This window comes from Leptonychotes weddellii, chromosome 8, assembly GCF_054177405.1.
Source record: "Leptonychotes weddellii isolate Sample4059 chromosome 8, ASM5417740v2, whole genome shotgun sequence".
Classification (NCBI taxonomy): Eukaryota; Metazoa; Chordata; class Mammalia; order Carnivora; family Phocidae; genus Leptonychotes; species Leptonychotes weddellii.
The window spans coordinates 42,057,428-42,073,576 of record NC_138376.1 but is presented as its reverse complement, the minus strand read 5'-3'; the positions used below and the strand labels follow the sequence as shown (position 1 = coordinate 42,073,576).

At 36.3% G+C, this 16,149-nt stretch overlaps 1 pseudogene; it reads left to right on the top strand.

Moving 5' to 3' along the window:
- Positions 1 to 13,584: 13,584 nt before the first annotated feature.
- Positions 13,585 to 13,782, top strand: LOC102750870 (H/ACA ribonucleoprotein complex subunit 3 pseudogene; annotated as a pseudogene).
- Positions 13,783 to 16,149: the final 2,367 nt, after the last annotated feature.

Here is a 16,149-nt window from a genome sequence, read left to right as displayed (position 1 = left end):
ATTCTGATTGTTATGAAATTCAGTGAATTTCACACACACAAAAAGTAAATCACATTTAATTGTTCTGTAGTCATATTTTCAATTTTGACCATTGCAGATAGGGTTGGCAGAAGGTGACTGCTACCACTTCTGTAAAACGGTGTGCTGGTGAATTTATAAAGACAGCATTTTGCTTTGCTGACATCTGCATGGCACCCTGAAGTTCTGGTCCTATTTCAAGTGGAATGATTGCCAACCCCCATATTATAACCCTTCTACTTCTAAGCTAACTTCAAAAGCTCAGCACATATGTTAGGCTTTTGGAATTGGATGAAAGGTATGGGACCATGCCCAAAAAATAATTACAAATGATTATTCAAAATTATACATTCAATTAATTGCCAGTAAAGAGAAAAAGTAATCCTTTCCTCATTTCAGGAGCCAGAAATAGTGGCAAAGCATTCGATCCATTAAATAAGTGAAAAAAAAAAAAATGACATCATCATAATCATTATCTCAGAGCAACATCTTAATATCCAATATTCATCTTAAGATTAACTTTTAAATACATTTATAATATTTTATTTGCACTTTAACAACTGTTCAATTTTAGAGATAATGATTGAAAATAATTTTATAGTCTGTTTTTGTTCTTTTTCACCATAGTGGCACATAATGTTGGGATTTTCAAGAATCCCATTTGCATACGTTAGAGTACACAGCTAGGGACATGAAGGATTAAGGGACACTGTAGACTACATCTCTGCAGAGACTGGGGCACAATGATAAACTGATAATTAGCATTGTGATGATACACTGACTTATGAGTTAACAAATTCATAATTGGTATCACATGCTATCCTCATTGCCAACAGTATTAAAATCTTTGGGCTGAAAAACAATCTACTTATTTTGTGTCATGGCCGCCAACTCTGAAAGACTTCATCCTTCAACTATTGCTTCTACTGTTACCATGTTGCACCTTAGGATATTTGTCCTTGTGACTTGGCAATAAAGGTAAATGGCAAATCTTGGATGAGCCATGGTTTTACTAGACTAATGTTTACCTTCAGTAAACAAGTAAAAGAGATAAGGCTTAAAAACAAAACAAAACAACAACAACAAAAAAAACCTCTAGGTAAGAAGAGAGGACATAAGTATTAGAACATTATAAAAGGTAAAGTAATTTGCTAAAAATTAAAGCTGGACTTCCTATCTCCAGTTCCATTTATAAGGTGCTTAGAAGTTGCCATTTCATCCTAACAACAAGTTAAAAACTGTACAGACTGAAAAATCAACAATTCTCTTGGATCCATAAGAGAGGGGAAAACACTGGAAAAACCACTGCCCCAAAGACAGAAAAGACACACAGTCATGGCTCACCAGAACAGAGACTGAGTAGAAATCGCATGGGATCCAGGGCAAGAGCGTGAGAACCTGAACTGAAATTGAAGAATTTCTGGAGTTTTGGTGTGAACAGTTCTGAGAGTTAAAAACTCTAGGGGGCCCCAGTCATAGTGGGGCCCCACAGTATCAGGAGATTTACCTAGAGGAGCTCAGTCAGATTCCCATGGGGAGAGTAGAAAAGGAACCATTTTGGAATACTCTACAGCACTCTGTTGTTAACAGAGCCTGCCCTCTGGTGAAACTAGTTAACCAGAGCCTAACCCACTGGGGTATTATCAGAGCCTAAAAAATTGGGTAAGAGAAATGCCCAAATCCAGCCCACTGTAGCCATCCTGTTCCACCTGAGGTGGGAAGAAAACACTAAGACATACTCGTGTAATTCACAGTCCAGAGACAGAAGCTCACTAAAAGACTGACACCTAATCATTGGACTATGATTAGAATGCTAAGAATGCTTTCTCTCCCCCACTCCTCAGTACCATGTTACTAAGAGCTGATTTATAGCAGTTCCTTTTACCCCACACATCATGCCCCCTATCAAGAAAAGATTACAAGGCGCACCAAAAGGCAAAGGACACAGTTTGAAAGGACTGAGAAGGCATCATAACCAGACATGGCAGGGATGTTGGAATTATCAGACTGAGCATTTAAAACAACTCTGATTAATATGCTAAGGGCTTTAATGGATAAAGTACATAGCATGCAAGAACAGATGGGTGGTAACAATGAATCATGGAACACTTCATCTAGAACTAATGATGTAATGTATGGGGATTAACATAAGAATAAAAAAAAAAAAAGAAAAAAAAAAACCTGAAAAAAAAAATCAAAAAAAAACAAAAAAACAGATGGGTGGTATATACAGGAGGTGGAAATCCTAAGAAAGAACCAAAAAGAAATGCTGTAGGTACAAACCACTGCAACAGAAGTGAAGAATGCCTTTAGTGGATTGAATCTCAGCGCTAGAAGGTATAGCAATAGAATCCTAGGAAATTGTAAAGCAAAGAAAACGAAGAAAAATACCAGAACAGAATATCTGAAGACTGCGGGACAATTACAAAAGTATAATATATGCATCATGGGACTACCAGAAGAAGAAGAAAGGGAAAGGAAGAGAAAAATATTTGAAACAATAATCACTGGGAATTTGCCCAAATTAACATCAGAAACCATACCATAGTTCAAGGAAGCTCAGAAGAAGACCAAGCAGGATAAACACCAACAGAACTACACCTCAGATGTAGAGCTCAGTAATTCATCAGTTGCATATAACACCCACTGCTCATCTACATCTGAAACTAATGATGTACTATATGTTGGCTAATTGAGTTTAAATTAAAAAAACTATACCTCAGAATAACATTTTCAAATTAGAGAAAATCAAAGATAAAGAAAAAAAATCCTGGAGAAAAAGAAAAAGAGCCAGAAAGGGAAAAAAAAAAAAACACTTATCTATAGAGAAACAGAGATCAGAATTCTATCTTACTTCAACTCAGAAACTATGCAAACAAGAAGAGAGTGGAGTGAAATATTTAGTATTGAGAGAAAACCACCTATGAACTTAGAATTCTGTACCCTGTGAAATTATCCTTCAAAAGTGAAGGAGAAATACTTTATCAGACAAAAAAAGCTGGAGGGAATTTGTTGCCAGTGGACCTATTCCCTGCCTTGATAGAAATGTTAAAAGAAGTTCTTTAGAGAGAAAGAATATAATATAGTCAAAAATGTGAATCTATATAAATAAAGGAAGAACATCAAAGAAGGAATAGGTAAAGGTACAATAAAAACTTTTATTTTTTTTCTTAATTGATTTAACACATAACAGTTTGTTCAAAATAGTAAGAGCAATTATATATTCAATTACATATGCATATATTTTTATATATAAGTTAAATGAATTACAGCAATGATACAAAGGATGGGAGGAAGGAATTAGAGTTATTTTATTATAAGGTATTCACACTACACGTGCAGTAGTATAGTGTTATTTGAAAGTGGATTTGGACAAGTCGTAAATGTATTTTGCAAACTCTAGGACCACAAAAAGCATAACTGATATGCTAAGAAATGAGAAAATGGAATCATATAAAAATGCTAACTTAAAATCACAAAAGTGAGAAAAAGAGTTGACGACAAAAATAGAAACAAAAAATCAGGGGAACAAGCAGAAAACAGTAATATAGTAGATCTTAATCCGATTATATCAATAACCACTAGGAATGTAAATGGTCTAAATGCACCAATTAAAGACAGATTGTCAGAGTGGACCAAAAACATGACATAATTATATGTTACCTATAAGAAATCTCCTTTAAATATAAGGACACATATAGATTAAACATAAATTCATGGAAAAAATATACCATGCTAACACTAATCCAAAGATAGTGGGAGTAGTTATATTAATTTTAGACAGAACAGATGTCAAAGTAAGGAAAGTCATCAGAGATAAAGAAGGGCATTACATAATGATAAAGGGTCAGTTCTCCAAAAATACAACATTTTCTTAATATGCATGTGCCTAACAAAAGAGCGTCATAATCCATGAGGCAAAAACTAATGGAACTTCAAGGAAAAACAGACAAATCCACTACCATAGTTTGAGACTTCACCACCCCTCTTTTAGAAACGGATAGATCCAGCAAGCAAAACATCAGTAAGGACATAAATAAACTCAACAATATCATCTATCAACTGGATATAATGAACAGCTACAAGCCATTTCATCCAGCAAAAATACCCATTTTTTTCTGAAGCTAACATGGAACATTCACCAAGAGAGACCACATTCTAGTTCATAACACACACCTTTACAAATTTAAGGAACAGAAATTATATAATGTCTACTCTCAGACCACAGTGGATTTAAACTAGAAGTCATTAACAGAAAGATAACTGGAAAATCCCCAAATAGTTCAACATTAAACAACACAGTTCTAAATAACACATGCGTCAGAGAAGAAATCTCAAGAGAAATTTAAAAATATTTTGAATTAAATGAAAATGAAATCACAACTTATCAAAATTTCTAAGATGCAGAGAAAGCAGTGCTTAGAGGGAGGGTTATAGCATTGAAATGCATAGATTAGAAAAGAAGATCCAAAATCAATCATCTAATTTTTCACCTTAGAAAACTAGAAAAGGAAGAACAAATTAGGTCCAAGCAAGTAGAAGACAAGAGATAGTAAGAATTAGAGCAGAAATCAATAGGAAAATCAATAAAGAAAATAAATTAATAGAGAAAATCAACCAAAGCAAAAGCTGGGTCTTTGAAAAGATCAATAGATTGATAAGCAAATTAAAACAGCAATGAGATACCACTACACTCCCATTAGAATGGCCAGAATCTAGAACACTGATAAACCAAATACAGGAGAAGATGTAGGGCAACACGAGCTCTCATTCATTGTTGTACAAAATGCAAAATGGTGCAGTCACTTGGAAGACAGTTTGGCATTTTCTTACAAAACTAAACACATTCTTTCTATACAATCCACCCTTCGCACTTCTTGGTATTTACCGAAAGGAACTGAAAACTTATGTTCATACAAAAACTTGCACATGAATGTTTACAGCAGCTTTATTCATAATCACCAAAACTGGGAGGCAACCAAGATGTCTTTCAGTAGGTGAATGGATAAATAAATTGTGGTACATTAGGGACAATGGAATATTATTTAACACTAAAAAGAAATGAGCTATCAAACCATTAAAAGATATAGAGGAGGGGTGCCTGGGTGGCTCAGTCAGTTAAGCATCTGCCTCCGGCTCAGGTCATGATCCCAGGATCCTGGGATGAGTCCCCACGTCAGGCCCCATGTCGGGCTCCCAGATCAGCGGAGAGCCTGTTTTTCCCTGCCCTCCTCTGCTCGTGCTCTCTCACTCCCTCTCTCTCTCAATAAATAAAATCTTTTTAAGAAAAGATATAGAGGAAAATTAAATGCTTATTACTAAGTGAAAGAAACCAGTCTGAAAATGCTACATAGCATATGATCCCAACTACATGGCATTTTGGGAAAGGTAAAACTATGGTAACAGTAAAAAGATCTGTGTTGGCAGAGGGTGGGGTTGGAGGAGTAGAGATGAATAGGTAGGGCACAGAGGATATTTAAGGCAGTGAAATATTCTATCTGCTATTACAATGATTGATATACATCATTATACTTTTGTTCAAATCTACAGAGTATAAGACACCGAGAGCGAACCCTCAGGTAAACTGTGGGCTGTGGGTGATTGTGAGGTGTCACTGTAGATTCACCCTTGGTAAGAAATGCACCTTCCTGATCAGTGTTGTTGCTAATAGGGGAGGACAGGCCTGGGGGGGGGGGGCGGGCAGGGAGTATATGATAAATCTCTGTACTTTCCTGTACTCTGTATTCTCCACTCAATTTTGTCATAAACCTACAATTGCTCTTGAAGTTTTTAAATAGGAAAAACTAAAGCAAATGAGATATCCCTAACCTGTCTTCTTACTTTTAGTGTCTTTGTCTCATTTTCTGGACAAAACTTGCTTCAAATTTAAGCTACTTCATATAGTGAATGAATGATGTGAAGCTTTTCCTGGTTATGTTTCTTCCTTTCCCTTAGTCCTCTAAGGATTTTGTCTGCATGCCTCTGGTTGCAGTTTTGTTTCTTATTAATTGCTGTTTATTTCCTTGAGTCATTCTGCCAGATTGCATATACTGTAAACTTTTTGAGGGCAGGTACTGAATCTTAAAAAGGTATTTTCATCTCCTGCTATAGGGGATTAATGAAAAATCATTGACTTCAATTGGATGAAACATTTAATTGTGGAAATGTACATGATAAGGAAAGAGGTGTGCTTTTTTTTTTTGTTTGGCAGGCACAGGGAAACAATGATGTGCCAAACAGTTTCTTGGGTTAAACTAATAAATACCTGTCTGCTTTTAATGTCTGGTTTGCTTTGATCTTTTGCAAAGAGAGAGATTAGATAAATATGAAGTGGAGAGGAGAATTTATTTTGGCGGGAGAAAAGTAGAGAAGGGGAAGGGAAACTTCAGAGGGAAGTTAGAGGATTAGACCTGAAAAGAACATGCCATCCCCAAGGTCAGGAAGGCACAAGATGTCATATTGGAAGCACTGGAGTGCCCAGTCTGAACCTTGTTTTCAGTAGGATCTTCCTTCCAGGTGCAGTCACGTCATCCAAGCATGTTCTCCTTTTCTCCGTGTCTCTAATACTTATTAAACATTTAGTATATGCACAGAACTGCTTTAAGGGCCTTAATATTTTGTATTCTAAGTGCCTCAAGTTAATTTTGCTGAGGTGGGTAGATAAATATGATTGCTTATTCTAATTTATGATAATAAATCTGATCTGAACAGACTTTGTGGTTAAGATCCTAGCAGTCATGCCATGTGTTTTGAACTGTAGTCAATCCAGTGAAAGATGAGTCAATTCTAAAACATAATATTTTTTCTTTAATAGGCTTTGAAAGCTAATGGTCTCAGTTCAAATTCTGATTCTACCATTTACTGGCTCTTTGTACTTTCAGATATTAAAAAAGTTCTGTAAGTGTTCAGTTTCCTTGTTGGATACATGAGGATGTTAGCAGAGCCTAGTCAATAACATCTCTGTGAGGATCAATTGAAATAATGAATTTAAAATACTCTGCACATTACTGGCACTCAATAAATACCAATAAATATTAATAATATTGTAATGTTCATCTATTCTACAGCTGTCTCTATTATGACCAGACATTTTTGAGTAGATAGTTAATGCTGATAAACTTGAATTTATTAACTGGACTTTAATAAGCTGCTATTTGTCCATTCAGAATGCTTTATATAAAGAGAACTAACTGTCCCAGGCCCCCGAGTCCTTGGCATTTTCTCTTCATACTTAACAAAGCACAGAATCACCAATCTTGATGATCTGTCCACTTTTATTTTAATTTTTTAGCTAGCTTTAAATAGTATGATGTATTCAAGTGTATCTTACAGTTCATTAGTTATATAATCTGAATAGAATATATAAACCAACAGTATGTTTTTTAAAAAAAATCTAGTTCTAGTGTGTTAAGTCTGATAAAGATAACACAGTTACTCAATATGCCTTTACTGTGAATATATGACACTGATTCAAGAAGTGAGGGGTGGGTTAGTTTAATGGGCTAAAATGGTTAATTTTACTATTATTTCTGAAAATAAAATTTTTTGTGAGGAGTACCTTATTGGCTTCTATTCAAGTTTATTAAAATTATCATTGATTTTAGCAGTATCTAAAAAAGGTTCAGAATTCACATTTGATGTCCAGGTTATTTAATAATGTTTTTCGTGCTATGTGTTAGCCAGATCAAAATGATTGCAACCACAGAACTCTGGAGCAGCAAATGAGCTCCCTTGTCATGAATATAGCAAAACATTTAGGAAAAAAAAAAGAGAGAGAGAGATTCCATTCTCAAATGGCAAATTAAATTATACCTTGATGATCTATAAATGATATAGAACATATAATTTCCAATCTAATTTCTAATATCATTTATTAAAAATAAAATACATTAGCCTAGAGGCAAATAACATTTGTCCCAATAAGGCAAACTAGTGTACATATCATCCCTCTCCACTTCTGATATACACATCTCCCACAGCTGAGTAAGCAAATCTACAAATTTGGATTGGGTGGGTAAATTAACTATCTTGGCACAAGTTGAAGAATGAACCCATTTAGTGGGAAACTATTCTGGGCTTGAAGATGGAGGAAGCATGATTTCTCTCTAATATAATGTCATTTATTAAATATTGATCTTAGGAAGTACATGTGCATGTGTGTGTGTGTGTGTGGTTTTGTAGGAGATAATGAAGGAGGTAAATCATTCCTAAAGAAACAAGTTTTAATATTTTATTTTGGTAGAATATATTATAGTTAAACATTGTGATTTCAACATTGAATTTTGGTAGTGTCATCTTTCCTGAAATTATTAAGGCTTAGGAATTTTTTTTAGAGTCACTAAGAAATGTAGCATTTGGTGGCTCTCAAATGTTATTTCTAAACTAGCAGCATGCACATCACCTGGGGAGTTAGACATGCAAATGTTTAGGCCCCAACCCAGAACTAGTGACTCAGAAACTGTAGGGGTAAGATCCAGAAATCTGTATTTTCTTGAGCTCACTAAGAGATTTAGATACACACTAAAGTTTGAGGGCCTCTGGTCTAATTCAATTCCTCACCAAAAGGAGAAATTTGATACATGTGCCAAGAAGTCTAGGAGCAAACACATGAAATCATTAACTTAAGTCGCATGTTTGTCAAGGATGCCTTTTCCAGATCCTTTCAGGTCCTGTCTAGCTATTTACTCCTTTGACTAAATTAGAAAACAATGGACACAGTGCCATACCTGCTTCACATCCTCTGTGTAACAAGCGCAAGCTCAACCTCATTTTGGTATATAAGATGGATCTTGATCATAGTCAGGGATATTCAAGTAAACTCTAGATCAACAATTTGAGGTTCAGCATCACGACACTCACTGCCAATCTGACTCGCCATATGGGCTAGTTCTACTTTGTCTAGTTATCAGAGCATGTCCCTATTTCTAGAAAAGAGTAAAATATTAATGCTCTTCTCATATTTCCACCCCTTCCCACAGAGGATAGAATGTCCAGCCAAGCATGTGCTTCTGACCACCAACCTTATTAGCTCCTCTGAGTGGATGGATTGATTCATAAGATTAGTCAGAAAGGAAGTCATTGAATAGGACACTTTTCACTAGCATGCAAAAACACTGTGTGTATTTATATGAGGATAAAACATGGGAGTGGGCAGGAAAGAGGGGTGGAAAGGAACAGAACTACTGCAGGAAGCATCCAACAGGTTCCTAGATTAAGCTTTAGCACTACTTTTCAGCCAAACCCTGAGTGTGGTGAGGACTGACTACTGGGGTATCAGGAGCCTCCTTATTAGAGAAGGCAGAAAGAATAACGTACAGAATTCAAACACTAACATTCACTCCCCGACACTCTAATTTCTCAGATCTAGTCACTGTATCCCTGTTTTGTTGTCTGAGTCCAGATTTCTACCTGGATAAGCAAAGATTTCTAGTCTCAGAGCAACTTAGCTGCTCTGACAAGTCCCCAAATTAATTAGAATATGTGCTAGAAACCCTGTCAGGAGCAGGTCCCTGTGGCCAGCCCTAACTCCCATGCTACCTACTCTCAGATAAACTAGCAGGTTATATACTCCACTTACCTACCTTTGGGGCCTCATCTTACTCCTTGTTAGTACTTCCAAATGTTGGATTCTGTTTTGGACTATCTGTTCTGGTCTCTCGTTATATTTCCAACATTCTAAGTTTTTCTTTCCTCTCATCCTTCCAACTGAAGTAGTCAAACTCCCCCCATGCCTCATTAGAAGTTATTATAGTTGTAGCTCTAGGTTTTAGATCTTTCTTTACAATTGTGCTGTGGTTACTTGGTTCCTGTCTGGTCATATTTTGAAGTATGGTAACTTTACTTGGCAAATAATGTCAGGACAAAGAGAGCCTTTGTGAAAATGCTTCACCTTTGAGTTTGTTTCCACCATGAAAGGCCATCTGAATAAAGAAGAGCTTAATAGATAAAACACTTAAGGAGTTACCAAATCTTCTTTCTTTGTTACTTTTAGCCTAAGGCAGTTTTGTGGTTGCTACCATCTTGAGAAATTTTGGTGTGTATTATACACATTTTCATCCTCATCATGAATGTGGAAGAAGTATTTAAGAAAACTAGCCAGCATCCCTCAGTGGGATGCCTGATTGGCTGAGTTGGTGAAGTGTGCAACTCTTGATTTCAGGGTTGTGAGTTCGAGCCCCATGTTGGATGTGGTGATTACTTAAAAAAAAAATAAATAAAATCTTAAAAAAATAGAAGAAAGAAAGAAAGCAACATAGCTAGCATCTTGGATTTAAGTCAGAGGTTTCCAAGGAAAGATCTCAGGAAAAGTCTTATTGACTATTTAAAATATACAATCAATAGCAAAATAAACATTTTCAGCAGGGGAGACACATTTATTTTGTGGTCATTTGTTTTGTGAAAAAATATAGGATAAAAATTCATTTTCTCTTCTCTCCTCTCTCTCTTCTTTCTTTTTTCTTTTCTCTTTCTATCTCTCCCTGGAAATCTTACCCAGTGTAATTATCCAGTTCAAGCAGATTACTTTCACATCTGTCTCATTCTTCCCTCCTGAGCTCCAGATACACACCATTAATGGCTACCTACAACTGAGCATCTTGTGGGCATCTGAAACATAATACAATTGCAAATGATTCATCCTCGTTGTCCCTGCCACAACACACACCAAGCCGGCTCCTCCTTCTGTATGCCTTTTCTCTGGTAAGGAAACCATGCAGTCTTCCAAGCTAAAAACCTCAGAAATATCCAACACTCATCCCTTTCTTCCAATGAAAATCATATATTTGGTTATCAAGTATTTATTCTAATTCCAAATTAGTTAGCAATTTTGTTCCCTCTCATTCACCCTCCAATGCCTCTGCATTAGTTTGTCATCCACCAACAGTTTCTTGGATTCACTGCAATAGTCTCCTTGTTGAACCCCATGCCTCCACATTTCCTCCCAACCATGTCTCAGAGTCACTTCCTGGGACTTCTTTTTACAAAATCGTCATCATCACCATCATCATCACAACAACAATGATAATAAAGTTTGCTCCATACTTAAGGGACAGCAAAAATTTCTCACTGCTTCCAAAATGCAGTCTAAACTTTAGCTTGACACATAGGATATATAATTTGGCTCCAAACTTTCTTTTTTCACATTTACTGCTCCTTCTTTGCACCCCCATAAACACTAAGATCAAACCATACAAACTTCTTCATTGTTTTAGAAAAATGCCATGCCTTTTATACATTTCTTTCTCTACATGCTTTCCCTCTGTCTAGAGTATATCCTCTATTTACTGACATTCAGTATTTCCACTGTGGCTTCTCACATGCAATACTGTTTATTTGTTACTCTTGGCTCACTAAACTGTGCTCCTGAAGAAAGGGGAATATAAGTCAACTACAGGTATCAAGCGAACAACGGACATTTAATTTCAGTGACTGAATAATAAATGAATCTAAGGCAACATGCATAGTAATTATATCTATAAAGAAGGATCTTTGTGATGTTAGAATAAGGTTGATTAATCAGTGAGTAGTAAATTGTTCAAGATATACACATTTAAGAAAGGCTGAAAAATCCAGGAAGATACTTTTTTCTTCTCTGTTACTTGCAGAATGAGGAAAAACTTGATTCTACATCAAAAGCAGCCCAAACAATGCTACTTTACATTCCCATCAAAGTCTAATTCAGAAATTATGTCATAAATTTCCAACATATAGCATCTACTCAATCCACCACGTGTAATGTCAGGCATACTTCTAAGTAGTGAAACAGAGATGGTGACCATGAAAGACAAACACATTTTTAGGTCTTTGATGATATTAAGGAATAATTGATAATGGTATTGTAGTCACGTTAGAAAATAATCCTTAAATTTTAGTGATACGTAGTGAAAACACAGGTATGACATCAAAGATGGCTTCAGACACAGTATGAAATGGTGAGGTAGTAAGACTGTGGATATGGCAGCTTTACTAAGTGTTGATGGATGTTTAGGACAGGTGATGGATAATGGGAATTCATTAAAGTATCTGTCTACTTTTGCATGTGCTTGAAATTCTGTCAATATATTTAAAAAACATTTTTGATCATGACCAATGACTACACAGTTGTAAACAATTAAAGCGACATCAAATACATGTTATTTGTACTTGTGAGGCACTCTGGTACTTTCTATTTTATTCTTTCCTATTCTATTTTATTTAAAAAAAAAAACCATAATGATAAACCACTAAATTTATTTGTTTTAGCTAATGAGCCATGGAAAACACTGTTTTATACAATGAAATAATTCTCCATGTGTTAATTTCCCCCTGTCCAATGTACACTCTATGAGTTTTCTACATTTCATATTAAATACCAACCTTCTCATAGGGCTCCCAGACTTTTAAGCATCTCATCTCCCTGATGTTGCTCTAATTTTGTCGGGGGGCATATTAAAATTATGTTCTCGAGTATATATTCCAACAGAAACATTACTTTAAATAAAACAGTGTTGTTCCAAGTGATGAAATTGTATCTTTTATTCAAACTTGACCCTAGGATAAAAGGAGAGTGCTCCTGAACATACACTCTTCTCTATGTTCCACTCTGTATGTAAGCGTCTACTCTCGTTATACTGGTCTTTCTAGCATTAGGTTCTGATTATTCTTTAGCTCTGCAACCACAAATAAATGTCCAGATTCATAGACTCTCCAGGCATCCAGTCATTCCTTAGCTTATGTTTGTACAGCCTATTTTTCAGATTTTTAAAAACTGAATGCCATTCTGTGGTTTTAAATACTTTCCCATTTACTAAGGTCATTTTCAATCTTATTTTCTATGGCACAAGCTAGGCCTCCTGGGATGGTGCCATCTATGAAAAAATAAATACTTTTTACATAGCAGCATTCAGCTGAATGATAAAGTTGAATACTATGCAGTCCCACTGAACCATCTTTTTTAACTGTCACTTCAAAACAGTGACACTTTATTTCAAGCCTCAAACCTATTGTAACTGATCAAATAAATGTAACAAATAAGGAACAACTGAGTACCACTAAGTTCTTGATAATAAGCCATATAGATTATCTAAAAAGTGGCAAACATAACAGTTTGGAGATGATTTAATAGATATTCATTTATAGTACTACATTTAAGAACCATAAGACTTGATAAAATGAATATATAAACTTACACATTGTGTTATAGTCTCTAGCCTTCTATAATTGTACTTATGTGTTTACATACTTTCCACAAATGTATGTTATAATCCTTAAGATCTGTACTTCATAATGTGTAAGATGGTGTTTGATGTGTGCTAGGTAATTTAATATTATGCATACTGAATTAAAGCCCAACTTACCCTATTTCATTATTACTCTGACATAGGAAGATATAAAGACAAGTAATATCCAGGCATAGAAAAAATAATTTGTTAAGTACTTGAAGAAATGTACCTACAAATAATTTTTGGTGATTACATACAGAGTAATATGAAAAACAAAAACAAAAACAAAAAGCCTTGGGAAAAAAAAAGAAAATGTGAGTCAGAAGGAGTTGCAGACTAAACTGCAACATCTGGCTTTGGTGTGATCATGTTTCTGCAGTATTATCTCAACAGCGGGGAGATCGGGTCTATACAATGAAGAAGCTGAGCTGAACCTATGGGACAAGAGACCTCCTCGGCTCATCCTGCTGGGTTCTCCCCAGATGACAAATACTCTCGACACTGAATCACCATCAAGAAACACTTCAAGGCACTCAAGACCCAGCAACCATGCCCTATCCTCTGAGCGTCCCTTACATTTCATGTCTCTTCTGCTGCCTTCTCCCCTCAGAGACTTTTCGAAACCAAGTTCTTCCATCTGTGAGCCCTGAAGCCTTATCACCCTTGCTCTTTGGAACCCTGTTTCACTGTTGCCTTTGATCCACTGGTGTGAGGCAATCATGGTAGCAATCCCCCTTAAGGGAACCAGTTTGAATCTTCTTTCCATATTTTGAATCACTGCCAGGTTACTAAAATGATTTGAAAGAAAAAAAAAAACTTGAATTTGGATAAGTCAATATGGAGCCTGATGTAGAAAAGTATATAACTAATCTAAAATCCATAACTTAGTGTGGATAAGGATCATGGCCGTTCACCACACTTATTTATTTTTTATTTTTTTAAAGATTTCATTTACTTAATTGAGAGAGAGAGAGAGGATGAGCGGTGGGGATGGGGCAGAGGGAGAGAGAGAAGCAGGCTCCCTGCTGAGCAGAAAGCCTGATGCGGGACTCGATTCCAGGACCCTGGGATCATGACCTGGGCTGAAGGCAGACGCTTAACCGACTGAGCCACCCAGGCGCCCCCGGTTGCCACACTTTAAAAACACATTTTGCCACTAACCAAACTGAGGTGTATTGCTATTGTAGTAGATGGTCTGTGAGAATCCCAAACATTCTTAGGATTCCCTGACATGAGATAAAGACAACTTAAAACTGACTTCTCAGGTTCACTATACATTAAGAAATCCTCACAATCTCTAAAACCACTGTATTTAGGAATCCAATAAAAGTAAATGGGATTCTATCACTTTGACAAATGGAACAGCTCTTACTCCACGAAAGTCATGGAAAGGCTGGGCGGGAACATGTGCGGCAACATGACACTGGAGAAGCACCTGCCTCCCACCTGCCTCCCACCTGCCTCCCACCTGCTGCCCACCTGCCACCCACCAGCCTGCCCTGCCTCCCAGGCATTCTGCTCTAGCCAATTTGTAACCTCTGGTTTTCTATTTCTTGAAACTCACTCAGAAACACATTAAGCTAGATGACCTTTAAATATATACTTCACCTTCACATGTTTACAGTTTTCATTCCCAACATCTGGAAATCAACCTTATTGTCCAACTTTGAACCCTGGAGAAAATTGCTAAGAGTTTAAAAATTATTACTGCCTTTATCCAAAAAAACACATTAAAAAAAATGCTGGTCCTACTATGCTAATATTTACCTTGTGCCCTTTTTTTAAAGGGAACTCACATCACAAGGTAAATGTCTTTAATATTCAAATATTTATATGAAGTACCAGATGTTATTATTTTCATGTATTACAAAGGGAATCAAGCACAAAGAAGTTCAGTGCCTGTAAGTGGTTTGTCAGAAGATAGTACATTCAGCTTTCCACTCTGTTCTTCCTTCTATTTTTATCTAATTTTATTTTAAAGCAACGCCTTTTATCTTATCATGACTAGAATGCAAAATATTCTCAAGTTTTTCCTCTGCAAATCAAATGTGATCAGCATTTTCAGTCCCTTCCCTGTGCCAAGCACTGTGACAGCACTTGATAGAACAAATGCTATTTAACTCTGAATCACATAAAACACATTTTAAAACATTCTTTGCAAAGCGCAATACACATTGTTTTATACTTGAATTAGCAAAATACATAACAGAATTTTCTTTTCTCTTTAAAAAAGCAGTATCATATTCTGCTTGGGGGAGAACAATAAAACATCAAACCAAGTTTAGACTCCCCTGTGCATGAAAACTGCAGCAGGTGACTGATGTCAGCCTTCTGTGAATGTCTCAAGTGACCTCAAGGAGATCTCAAAAACAGGTAGAACCAGAAAACCAGTTAAGGAGAGGCATGCAGGCAATATTTCTGAATAATCAGATATGACAAAAACCTAATGTACTAAGATGGCCTAAGGGTTTTTCTCGTGTCTATGTGGAAATCAGAAAACCTAATTTTTTATAACTGTAACCAAGTATACCTTATGACACACAGGTATTTGGAGAATTGCTTGCCAGCATGTATCCCCTCTTCCCCTTTTTGTATATATAATCCCCTGTAGCTAACAAGCGTTGGAGCAATTCCTCAAAGCAGTCTGAAAGACTGCTTCCTGGGCAGTCGTCCTCAGTAAGACAGCTAATAAAGTATTTACTAACCTATTTTGAGGTTGGTTTTCTTTCAGTTGACAATTTGGCGACCACGGAAGGACCCCAGAAGAGGCCATTTTCTCATCTGGGCTCCACCAGGAAACGGACCCTTGGTACTGGTTCTTGTGCCCAATTGTCTCCTTACACGAAGTACAATGGACTGGGTGGGCTCTTCCTGGGATCCGGACCTCCCCGTTTGGTAGATGGTCCAGAGCTTTATTGATTGTTGTTGTTTT